We start from the raw sequence: 12,157 nt of genomic DNA, 5'->3' as shown, positions 1-12,157 counted from the left end.
CGGCGGAAATGACGGTGGGAGATAATGCGGTGGCTCCACTTACAGAATAAACACTGTTTTTGAACAAAAACAATGTTTATTCTCGGCGGACATGCTCGGATTGGCACAGGGGACTTTTGTCCCCTGCAGCCAATCCCCCCTGCTAGCAGCAGCAGCGCGATCGCGGGCATCTGCCTGCAGGATCGCCTGCAGACCCCAAAACTGCAGGGACGTGACTAGTGCGTCCCTGCGGCTCTAGCACCTGCCGCTGCGGACATGAAGCTCACATCCACGCGGCTGAAATGGTTAAAAGGAAACATCCATATCCCTGTCAGTTTTGGTTCCCATTAACAAACTGTTCCCCAGCCCCTTCTTGTACCTCTAACACTGTGGTTGTCCTTGGCAGGTTTTGGTGCGCTGTATCAATTGTTATGTATAAAATGCTTGGGTGGGCCCAATGTAAAACTTGCACTGGGGCCCATTGCTACGTCACTGTCCAGTTTTTTTGTTTTTTTTTGTAATTTAGTAGGTATTAACTCTTGTTACACTTAATGGTGGGCAGACAGTACGCCTATGCGTATTTACGCATCGTAATTCACAATTAAGCTTTGGAATCGCAATGTGAAATTTGCAGGTTCCGTGTAAAAAAAATGTACCTGTAAACATAATCTAACCGTAATTACACATGTAAGCGGAATTTACGTTAAATTTAGTTTGTGTAAATTCTCTAGAAGTAGGTGGTATTTACGAATCTCATGTAATTTTCGTTGCGTGAAATGGACAGGAAAGTTTTTATGGATGCAAACAGATTTTTCGCATTGAATATTTAAGTAGTAGCAACACATGCGCAGTATACTGGCTGATGGACACTATTTTTTTCGCATACGAATGCATTTTTCCCATTGAATAGTAAACTAATAGCTGCGCATGCGCAGTACACTGGTGAATAGATGCGAATATTTTTATGCATTAAATGTGAAATCATGCGTTTTTGTGTCATTACAGGCATAATTACAATTCACAAATGTAGTATGCTGTACACAATGTGTTTACAATTACGCAATGTATAATTGTGAAAAAATTACGAGAGGTTTTGCATAATCATAATTTACCCATTACAAACACCACTAGTTACACCTCATATATGCATCTTACTCAGTTACTACCTCAGGGACAATATACATTCACTGTAATTTTCCACCGTACAGCAGAACATATGAATTCCCCTAAACATTCATCTTATCCTCTCACTCCCCATTCTTGTTAGAGCTTAGCTGCTTGAGGACCGCAGGCTTACACCCCCTAGTGGCCGGGCCATATGAATTCCCCTAAACATTCATCTTATCCTCTCACTCCCCATTCTTGTTAGAGCTTAGCTGCTTGAGGACCGCAAGCTTAGGCCCAGTGCACACCAAAACTGCTAGCAGATCCGCAATACGCTAGCGGTTTTGGGAGCTGATTTCAGAGCGATTCTAGGTATGTTTAGAGATGTTTTCTAAACACACCTAGCGGTTTTGGGTGCGTTTTTGTGTAGCAGATTACACATATTGTTACAGTAAAAGCTGTTACTGAACAGCTACTGTAACAAAAATGCCTGGCAAACCGCTCTGAAGTAGCGTTTTTCAGAGCGGTTCGCGTTTTTCCTATACTTTACATTGAGGACGAAACGCTTCCGAAAACCGCAAACGCGCAGCAGGAGGCGCGTTTGCGGCTTGGCAAAAACCTCAAACCACCGGTGTGCACCATCCCATTGCAATACATTAGCCAAGCGTTTTTCCAGGCGGATGCGGCCGTCGGATCGCTCCAAAAACCGCTCGGTGTGCACTAGGCCTTACACCCCCCTAGTGGCCGGGCCAATTCTTACAATTCAGCACGTTGCAGCTTTATGGGCTTGTTCACACTAAGAGTGATTTCACTCTTTTGTTAGCACTGGCGATTTTAAAAATCGCCTTAAAACCACTAGTGCAATGGTCGCTCATGTGAGTGTTCTCATATAGGCGATGAGCTTTCTATCCAATCGTGAACGCGGCTCCTGCACCATTTTCTGAGCGTTTGCGATACAATAGAAAGTATAGGGAAATTGCAAAGCGCTTGAAAAAGTGCTTTGAATTGCGATTTCCCCAGCACTCTCATGAATAAATACATTGTATTTATTCATTTCCGGGTTAAAGAGTTCACTTCCTGACTTGACGTGAAAAAAATCATCACTGCACAAAAGTGCTTATAAAAGTGCTTATCTAAGCGGAAATCGCTCAGAAAGCTCTTGTAAAAGCCCTTCAAAAATAGCCCTATAAATCTCTCAGCGCTTGCAATGTAAGGCCTTACAGTTCGCTGCCTGGCCACACAACTTAGCACACAATTTACTTATGCTCCTTTTCTTGCCACCAACAAAGCTTTCTGTCGGTGGCATGATGGCATCTGATTGCTGCTGCGATTTGTAATTTGCAATTTGTATATATATATATATATATATATATATATATATATATATATTTTAATTAATATTAGGGTCCTTCTTTTTTTAAATAAAATATTTTTTTTTTGCCTCCCCCCAAGATCCAATCACAGAGATTGCCTCTCATAGGCATCTCATATGAGAGGGATCTGTTTCCCTGCCACTCGAGGGGACAGCTCAGTGACAGAGCTGTCGCCCATACAGTGCTGCAGTAGATCGCAGCACTGTACATGTAAATAAAGGTGTTTTTTTTGTCTAACTGCATACCAGCCATGATCGTGGGCTGGCAGGCTGATCACGGAGCTCCACTCCGTGACTTGGCAGGGAACCATCGTGCATGCTCACGCATTCCCTGCTAATCTCTGCCCCCAAGAATCGATGCAAGGTCCTGGGGAAGCCACTCAGCAGCCGCCAATTGGCGTTAGGTGGTCACAGAGTGCTTAAAATTGACATAAATTCCAATATTTAACAGGTAAAATAGCTGCCATGTGACCATGTGAGCCTTTTTGTGACAGTTGCACACTACTAGCCAAGAAGACCAGTTGCCAAGTCAGTCCAGGGCATTTATAGAGCCACACTATAAAAATCATACATTGAAAAAGTGGTCCCCACTCTAAAATGGGAGGTGTTAGGTTGTAAACATGCAAATAAATATACCAACCCAGCTACAGCCAACAGGATAGGCATGTGGCACGGAAGCAGGAAATTTGGGCGCATGAGGCAGGTGGACAAAAAGGGCGCTGCCATTCACTCCCATAATAAATATCGTTTAAGTGGCGCCCAACAGGAAAAAAGGGCGCCGGAGAAAAATAACGTTTTAAAAGCGGCGCCCGGAGACTTTTAATGTTTTATAACTGCTTCTCATGATTACACATTATTTAATGATTTATAATTTTTTACACATTATTTTTAAACGAAAAACAGTACAATATTTTTAAAACATTATTTTTTTAACGAAAAATTGTAAAATTTTTCTTTTTCAAAACATTATTTTTAAACGAAAAACCGCACAATATTTTTTAAAACGTTATTCATGCTTATCACAGGGGGTCTTAGGTTTAGGCACCACCAGGAGGGTCTTAGGTTTAGGCACCACCAGGAGGGTCTTAGGTTTAGGCACCACCAGGGGGGTCTTAGGTTTAGGCACCAACAGGGGGGTCTTAGGTTTAGACACCACCAGGGGGGTCTTAGGTTTAGGCACCAACAGGGGGGTCTTAGGTTTAGGCACCACCTGGGGTGTCTTAGGTTTAGGCACCAACAGGGGGGTCTTAGGTTTAGGCACCACCAAGGGTGTCTTAGGTTTAGGCACCAACAGGGGGGTCTTAGGTTTAGGCACCACCAGGGGAGTCTTAGGTTTAGGCACCACCAAGGGGGTCTTAGGTTTAGGCACCAACAGGGGGGTCTTAGGTTTAGGCACCACCAAGGGTGTCTTAGGTTTAGGCACCAACAGGGGGGTCTTAGGTTTAGGCACCACCAGGGGAGTCTTAGGTTTAGGCACCACCAGGGGAGTCTTAGGTTTAGGCACCACCAAGGGGGTCTTAGGTTTAGGCACCACCAGGGGGGTCTAGGGGTTAGGGATAGGGACAGGGAGGGTTCTGTGTGAGAGTAGGGTTAGGTATAGCTTTAGTAACATTCTTATTAATGTTTTGTAAAACATTATAAATATCACTTTTTAAACAGGGAAGATTAACGTTTTTACAATTGCCGATTTCATACACATTATTTAATGATTTATAACTTTATAAAACATTATTTTTAAACGAAATATAGCACAATTTTTTTAAACGTTATTCATACTTATCGTTTAAAACCATGCGCCTTTTTTTCCCGGCGCCCTTTTTTAACGTACGCATGTGGCACTGGGTATACTGCCCAGTCGAAACAGCAAAAAAAGGACACAGGTGCCCTTATGGAAGAAAGCGTGCTGCATTGGCGCCTGTGATAAACGCATCGATTTGGGCTCAGGGCGGTAGCCCCTATCAGGTGCCAGCCGGTGCCGAAATTTACCATTTTTGATGCAAATCGCAGCTTTTACTTTGTCACTAAGATGCTAGTTGTTGGCGCCAAGAGATAATCATTGAAAATGTTCCCATCCGCAGGTGCACAATAGAGTCACGGGTGCCAGGGGTTTGTTGGAATGCAAATTGTGGGTGCTCGCATAGTGGGTGCCAGTGATTCTATCGAGCACCTGCGGAAACTTTAAAGAGAATCTGTATTGTAAATCGCACGAAAGTAAACATACCAGTGCGTTAGGGGACATCTCCTATTACCCTCTGACACAATTTCGCCGCTCCTCGCCGCATTAAAAGTGGTTAAAAACAGTTTTAAAAAGTTTGTTTATAAACAAACAAAATGGCCACCAAAACAGGAAGTAGGTTGATGTACAGTATGTCCACACATAGAAAGTACATCCATACACAAGCAGGCTGTATACACCCTTCCTTTTGAATCTCAAGAGATCATTTGTGTGTTTCTCTCCCCCTGTTCTCATGCACTGAAGTTTCAGGCTGCTTGCTTCTTCCTGCAAACAGCTTTGCCCTTGTCTGCAATTCTTCAGTATGTGAAAGCCCAGCCAGCTCAGAGGACGATTTATCCAGCTTGTAAAAGATAAGAGAGAAGAGAGAAGCTGCTCTAATCCTAAATAACACTCAAGCAGTGTGCAGAGAGGGGCCTGGAAGGGGGAGTTCATAGCAGAACCACAACACTGAAGAACTTGGCAGCCTTCCAGACACAGGCTGACAAGTCTGACAGGGGAAAGATACATTGATTTATTACAGAGACTGTGATAGTATAAAGTGCTGCAGTAAGCCATAACACATTAGAATAGCTTTTTGAACTTGTAGGATGATAAAAAACAGGATGCAATTTTTGTTACGGAGTCTCTTTAAATGATTGCCACTCATCGGCCACCTCTCAGTGCCCAAAATTAGCATCTTAGCAGCAATAGTGGATAAGGCAGAGTATAAGGGTAGGCACCACCGGGGATAGGCACCATGGGGGGATCTCAGGGTTAGGCACCACCAGGGGGGGTCTTAGGGTTAGGCATCACCAGGGGAGTTTTACAGTTAGGCACCAACAGGGGAGACTTCTGTGTGAGAGTAGGGTTAGGTTAGCTATAGTAAAATATCAGTATTACTGATAGTTTACTATGGAATCCAGCAGTAGAATATTGCTTATTTTAGCGATATTCTACTATCTGCAATACCGTGCGCCCTGTTTTCTAGATGCCTTTATTTCATGTATGCCTGCCCAGTGCCCAACAACTAGTGAGTTTAGACAATAATCAACCTATAGACACATATCATGCAATGCACTTGAAAAACCTAATTTCTTATGACAACCTAACATTTTCTAAACATGCCATTTCAAGATTCTGGTGGTGGTCTTCTACTTTGCACTTTTTTTAACCTTTTCACTGCTTTAGCGTGCTGCTAAAACACCATTTATAGAGGTAACTATCAACTTATCTATATAAAGCTGAATAACATTAAAGGATACCAGAGCTGAAATTAAAGTCTGTTCTTTCAGGTACCCGAGACATCTTCCAGCCACCATAGGCTTGTATGCCCCTCATTGTCCTCACTTCCTTTCTCCTCGCTCAGCCGTTCGGCCTGCTACACATAGCCGGCCTTTGATATGAGCGACCGGAGTGGTCGCTCAGGGCACTGGCTTCCAAGGGGGGCACCCATGGGCAAACCCAGGATTTTCAAGGGGGGTAATCCTGAAAGGTCTCCCTCAGCCACGCATAATACAGTATAATAATATGGTAGGACATCATGCTGGGTACACATAATGCAATTTCCTGTCCGACTGACAGGATCTGACAATTATTTCCTAAATGTCCGATCTGCTCCCGATACCGTACGGGATCAATCAGGAGCAGTTTGGATACAGATAATAATGAGGACAGCATTGAGGGGAAAGTGAAGCATTCACACAGCAGGGGCACAGGAAAGTGTTCATACGTGACTCTGTTAAGTTCCCCAGAGCTGTTCCATGCTCTGTACACACACTGCTGCTCCATCAAAAGTCAACTGTAGGAGGGAAAGAAAGGGGGCAGTGCTGTGAACTGCAGGATACCTTCAAATATTCTGGTGTCTCAACTTGTACCTGTCTCCAGACACTGCACCGGCCCTGGTCTGAGGGGGGATTCTGGGCAGCTGTAATCCCCCCCTGCGTTTGCCTACGGCAATATAGCTATAGCTGGCTAACTATACTGAAAGCACCTACACCTGACTTCCTATATTGGGGGCACCTATAGCTGGCTACCTATACTGAGGGAGTGCATCTACTCCTGGCTACCTATACTGAAGGCACCAACACCTAGCTACCTATACTGGAGGCACCTAAGTCTGGCTACCTATGGGGGGAGACCTACAATTGACTTTTTATGCTGGGGGAACCTATGCTTGGCTACCTATATTAAGGGCACCTACACATGAGATCCTTTACTGGGGGGAACCTATACCTGGCTACCTACCTATACCGAGTCTGATGGCGGTTTTTTTTTTTGGGGGGGGGGGGGGCGCTGGGGCAATAACGTGTGGTGCTAATTGTCAGTGCTGTGCTATCATTCCAAATTGGGGGGCTAACTGTCCTACTTATTGTTTTTAATTTTTTACGTTTATTCAGGACAATGCACTCTTTACATCCTTTTTGTGGTTATTAATATTTTTTTTTCTATTATACATATGTGATGCGGCATGGAGATCTGAGCACTGTCCTAGGAGTTAACTCGGAGAGAAGTACGTACGTACGAAGCAGATGAAGTAGGGGGGGCACATAAATCAGATTTTGCTCAGGGCGCTGTGAAACCAAAGGCCGGCCCTGCTGCTACAGCAGCCAAGTTTCCCAAGTTGAGTAGTACTGTGCATGCAAAACCACTCAGTAATAGGTTTAGAGCATATATTTTTTCACAGTTTTGGTCTTTTAACAATATGTTGTATAATAGTGTCCACCCAGCTTCCAAAGAATTTTATGTTTTATATATCCATCATTTAACCTCTTAACTCAAACTGGATGCGGTATGGACGAGCGTCACTCATCCATATCAAACCTGTTAAAAATGGTTATGACGAGTGGAACTCGTCATGCAGTTTAAGGCACTCACCGCTGAGTTCACAAACGCCTCCGTCGCATCCAGCAGCTGCTGCGGGCTCTGCAGGCTGTCTCCTCTCCCTCCACGTCTCCCCTTTTCTCTCTCTGGCCTGATCCCCTGTGACAGGCAAGATGCCTGTCCCCAGCCCCTAGCAATGACGTCGATCATGCGCCCCCTGCTGGCCGGCGCTTGAATTAAATCACAAATGTACTATTTTTCGCGATAGTGGTCCTTTAAAAGGGCACCACAACCTGCTATTATAGGGGGCATCCTTTTTAATAGTATGCATTCCGGTGTTAAGGTTGGGGGAATGCGTCTCACTGGTGCGCGCTGACGTCATCGGACGTCCTCCGGGCTGTACTGCGCAGGCTCAGTAATTTTGAGCCTGCGCAGTACAGGCCGGAGGATAGTCGATGACGTCAGAGTGCACCAGTGAGACGCAGATTGGAGTGCAGAAGAAGCCCGACCTGGCAGCCAGCTTGGCCAGGTCGGGCGCGCCACCGGAGACCACCGGGAGCCTGCGGAGCGGTGCCGAGGGCACCTCCTGTCTGCCACGGGCTGGAGGAAGCCCCAGGTAAGTGGATTTGGATTATTTTTTTTTGATAGTCCCTGAACCTTCCCTTTAATAGCAGAATATCTGTAATATATTCTACTGTTGGGTTGCCTGGGTGCTCACATTTTTTGATGTATGCCACCAGGGTGGGTTAAGGGTAGGAACCAACCAGTAGGAGGTTAAGGTTAGGTGCCCATAACAGGGTGGGGGTTTAACCACTTCACACTGAGGGGTTTTACCCCTTGAGCACTAGAGCAATTTTCACCTTTCAGCGCTCCTTCCATTCATTCGTCTATAACTTTATAATTACTTATCACAATGAAATGAACTACTGCATACCTTGTTCTTTTCACCACCAATTAGGCTTTCTTTAGGTGGGACATTATGCCAATAATTATTCTATTCTAAATGTGTTTTGATGGCAAAATAGGAAAAAATGTATTATTTTTCAGTTTTCGGCCTTTATAGTTTTTAACCCTCTGGGGGATAATCCCGAGCTGAGCTCGGGGTAAGCCGCCACAGAGGATTTTTCAGGCCCTGGTGGGCCGATTTGCATAATTTTTTTTTGTTGCACGCAGCTAGCACTTTGCTAGCTGCGTGTATATACCGATCGCCGCCGCTCCGCGCTGATTCGCCGCTACCCGCCGTGCCGCTCCCCCCCCCCCCCCCAAGACCACGTGCGCAGCCTGGCCAATCAGTGCCAGGCAGCGCTGAGGGGTGGATCGAGACTCCCTCTGATGTCACGACGTCGTTGACGTCGATGACGTCATCCCGATCGTCGCCATGGCGACGGGGGAAGCCAAACAGGAAATCCCGTTCTGAACGGGATTTCCTGTTTGCTTTGTATGCCGGAGGCGATCGGAGGGGGTGGGGGGATGCCGCTGCACAGCGGCTATCATGTAGAGAGCCCTGGGCTCGCTACATGATTTAAAAAATAAAAAAATTTAAAAAATAGTGCTGCGCCACCTCCTGGGCGATATAATTGTATCCCCCAGGAGGTTAAATAATGCATGTTACTGTAATTAAAACCCATGAAATGTATTTGCCCTTTTGTCCCGGTTATAAAACCGTTCAAATTATGTCCCTATCACAACGTTTGGCGCCAATATTTTATTTGGAAATAAAGGTGCATTTTTTTTCAGTTTTGCGTCCATCCCTAATTACAAGCCCATAGTTTATAAAGTAACAGTGTTATACCCTCTTGACATAAATATTTAAAAAGTTCAGTCCCTGGGGTAACTATTTATATATTTTTTTAATTGTAATTTATTTTTATTTTTTTTAATTACAAAAAAAAATTGGGGAGTGTAGGAGGTAATGAGTTAATTTTTAGTGTAAAAGTAATGTATTTGTATATGAAAAATGCTTTAGGGTGTAGTTTTACTATTTGTCCACAAGATGGCCACAGTAACTTTTTGTTTATGCGACCTGCAAGCATACAGGAAGTATGCTTGCAGGAAGGGTTAGGAGGCTGGGAAACAGGTTTTTTCTCACAATGATCGCTGCTTCTCGTAGAAGCAGCTGATCATTGCGGGGGGTAGAGATCAATGAACTGGAAAGGTTTTTCCCGTTCATTGATCTCCGGCGAGCGGGCAGCGGCATGCACGATCGCGGGGGCACGCGAGCGGGAGCGCGGACAGCGGCGGGAGCGGTGTCAGGTACGGATTTCTCCGTCCCTTGGTGTTAACAGGGTGGAAAAAGGGACTGAGAAATCCGTACCGCTGGGGGTAAAGTAGTTAAGGCTACGCACCACCACAAACAAACAAACACAGAACATTTATATCGCGCTATTCTCCTGGCGGACTCAAAGCGGAGAGACAGTCCCTCTTTGGGAGCCCTGTCTCTCTGTCCCTTTTTCCTCCTCATTTATCCCTCTTTCAGGACTTTGTCCCTCTTTCTATGTAAATATATATATTTCTCTACTAAAAAAAATGTGTTCAGTTGACTCTAAACTTTATTCCCATCCTTTAAATTGATATATTACTAATTTTAAAATGTTAATATGAAAGAAAATGAACCAGGATAGAAAGGACCAGTGTGGTTTGAATTATGAAACAACATATTTTTCTTATGAAATCTTTATGATATGCGTGACTAAGGGTGTGACAGGGGCATGATCAGGGGTGTGGCAGGGGCTTGGCTTAAGTGTCCCTCTTTCTCATGTCAAAAAGTTTGGAAGTATGGTCCTATCTCAAGTATAGGTGAATGTTCAGGTTGTAAGAGGTGTACAGTGGTATGTAGAGGTATCCAGGTACTGAGTGGCAGGGGTGACAGGATATAGGGTGATGAGTAGTATGTGGCAGGTACTGTGTGGCAGGTACAGGGTGATAAGTAGTATGTGGCAGGTGCTGTGTGGCAGGGGTGACAGGTACAGGGTGACAGGTTCTCGGTAAATAAAATAACCTAATATTGATAGGTCTATCCCTGACACATTACTTTGCAAATGCTGGAAATCACTGTTTGAGTTTTCCAGGTATCTAATGCGTAGTCAAAACACACCAATATTCCATGGCAGAAAAAAGTAAAATGTAAGCAAGCGGAAAAAAATGTGTTAAAAAATGAATCCAATATAACTTGGCAAGATTTTTTTGATTTTAATGCCTTGTGAAATTCATGTTTAATCTGAAGGTTTCAGCTCATTGCCATGAGTCTGACTTCAGCATCAGCGTCTACAGGTACAGACAGGAGTCCAGCAGTCAGCGTTGCTCATCTTGCACGATACCTTCCACAGATATCAGTCACCCTGCTGAGACGCTTCACACCTCTATTCGCAGGGCTGAGGCGCGACCTCCCACCGTAGTTCACAGTTTAGCGTTTGTGCCAAATTCCTGCCAAAGGTGTAAAAATGTTTGAAATCCCCCTGCTAACAAGAGGTCAGACGGGGGAGCCCGGCCCATTAGAGCACACACCCAGGAACGCACAGCAACCTTCACAAGGTCATTGCAGAGCGGCAGCCGTAACGCAGCTCTGCGCAGCTAAAAAACACAAACCAGGTTTCGCCCTTAAACAATGCAACGTCCATTAGCAGCCCCTGTGAAATGTTATTATTTCCCCGACCCTGCGTTTCCACGCTCGGAATTACATTTGCTTTGCTGGGTGACCTCTGACCTCACCCTACGCCTTCCTTGTTTATTTCGCCCAATCTTTTTACATCTGAGTGGGGCATAAAGTAATTAAGTTCCTTTTCCTCCCTTCCGGCTACATTGATTTAAACTGGATACGAGGACTCGAAGGAATCAAAGTTCTCCGGGAAGAAATAAAAAAGTTCAGTTCAAAAGCCGATGAATAGCGGATGTGCGTGGAATAATAAATAATTCAGCGAAACACAAAACAAGCCTCTTTTGCTGTAACAAGCTGTTTGTGATATTGAGATTTAAAATGCTAACAGCGTTTAGTGACATAGAACAGCTGTCAGCGGCTCGATATAGTCAGCAGGTAAGATAAAAAATAATGGATTTGCTATTATCTGGCATTTTCGGAAGATCGCTGTCCTCCACTTCACGCCGGTGTCATCGAAAAAAAGAATTTTGGCAGAGCCGGAGTGAAAGGTTATGATTGTTGTTCTGTAATATCTCCTCCAGGTAGATTTTTATTTCAAGACAAATAACCTTTCATTTGGCCCCTCCAGCCCCTTCCAAAGAGCATGTCTCAAAATAGTTCTTCTTATGAGGTGTCCGTAGTGTACTGCGGCACTTGACTGCTCTCTCGGGCGATGGCCGTTTCTAAAACAAGAGGCAGATCTCACCTAAGTGAACTGTTATACCTGCTAGTGTAGCCCTGCATAATAAATTCTATCCCACTTAGCCGGGAGCGTAACAAGGGATGGCAAAGCCCCCCCTGTCAGTCCCGGTTTTCATTACAGGAACCTATAGGCACAGCTATCCTGGCACATTAGACTTCGCCCTCCATGAACCTACAAACACCCGCTGAACCACACCGCAAGTGTGCTGGCTGACCCATCTGTCACTTCTCCTTTGCTGTCATAGGTAGCTACAGGCGAGCGCTGTAACAACACCGCAGGAGATTTGGGCGCAGCTGGTGCCACCATAGACCAGAATAGGAATTACGGGCT

Source organism: Hyperolius riggenbachi, chromosome 6 (genome assembly GCF_040937935.1).
Source record: "Hyperolius riggenbachi isolate aHypRig1 chromosome 6, aHypRig1.pri, whole genome shotgun sequence".
Taxonomy (NCBI): domain Eukaryota; kingdom Metazoa; phylum Chordata; class Amphibia; order Anura; family Hyperoliidae; genus Hyperolius; species Hyperolius riggenbachi.
Note: the sequence above shows the minus strand (reverse complement) of the source record.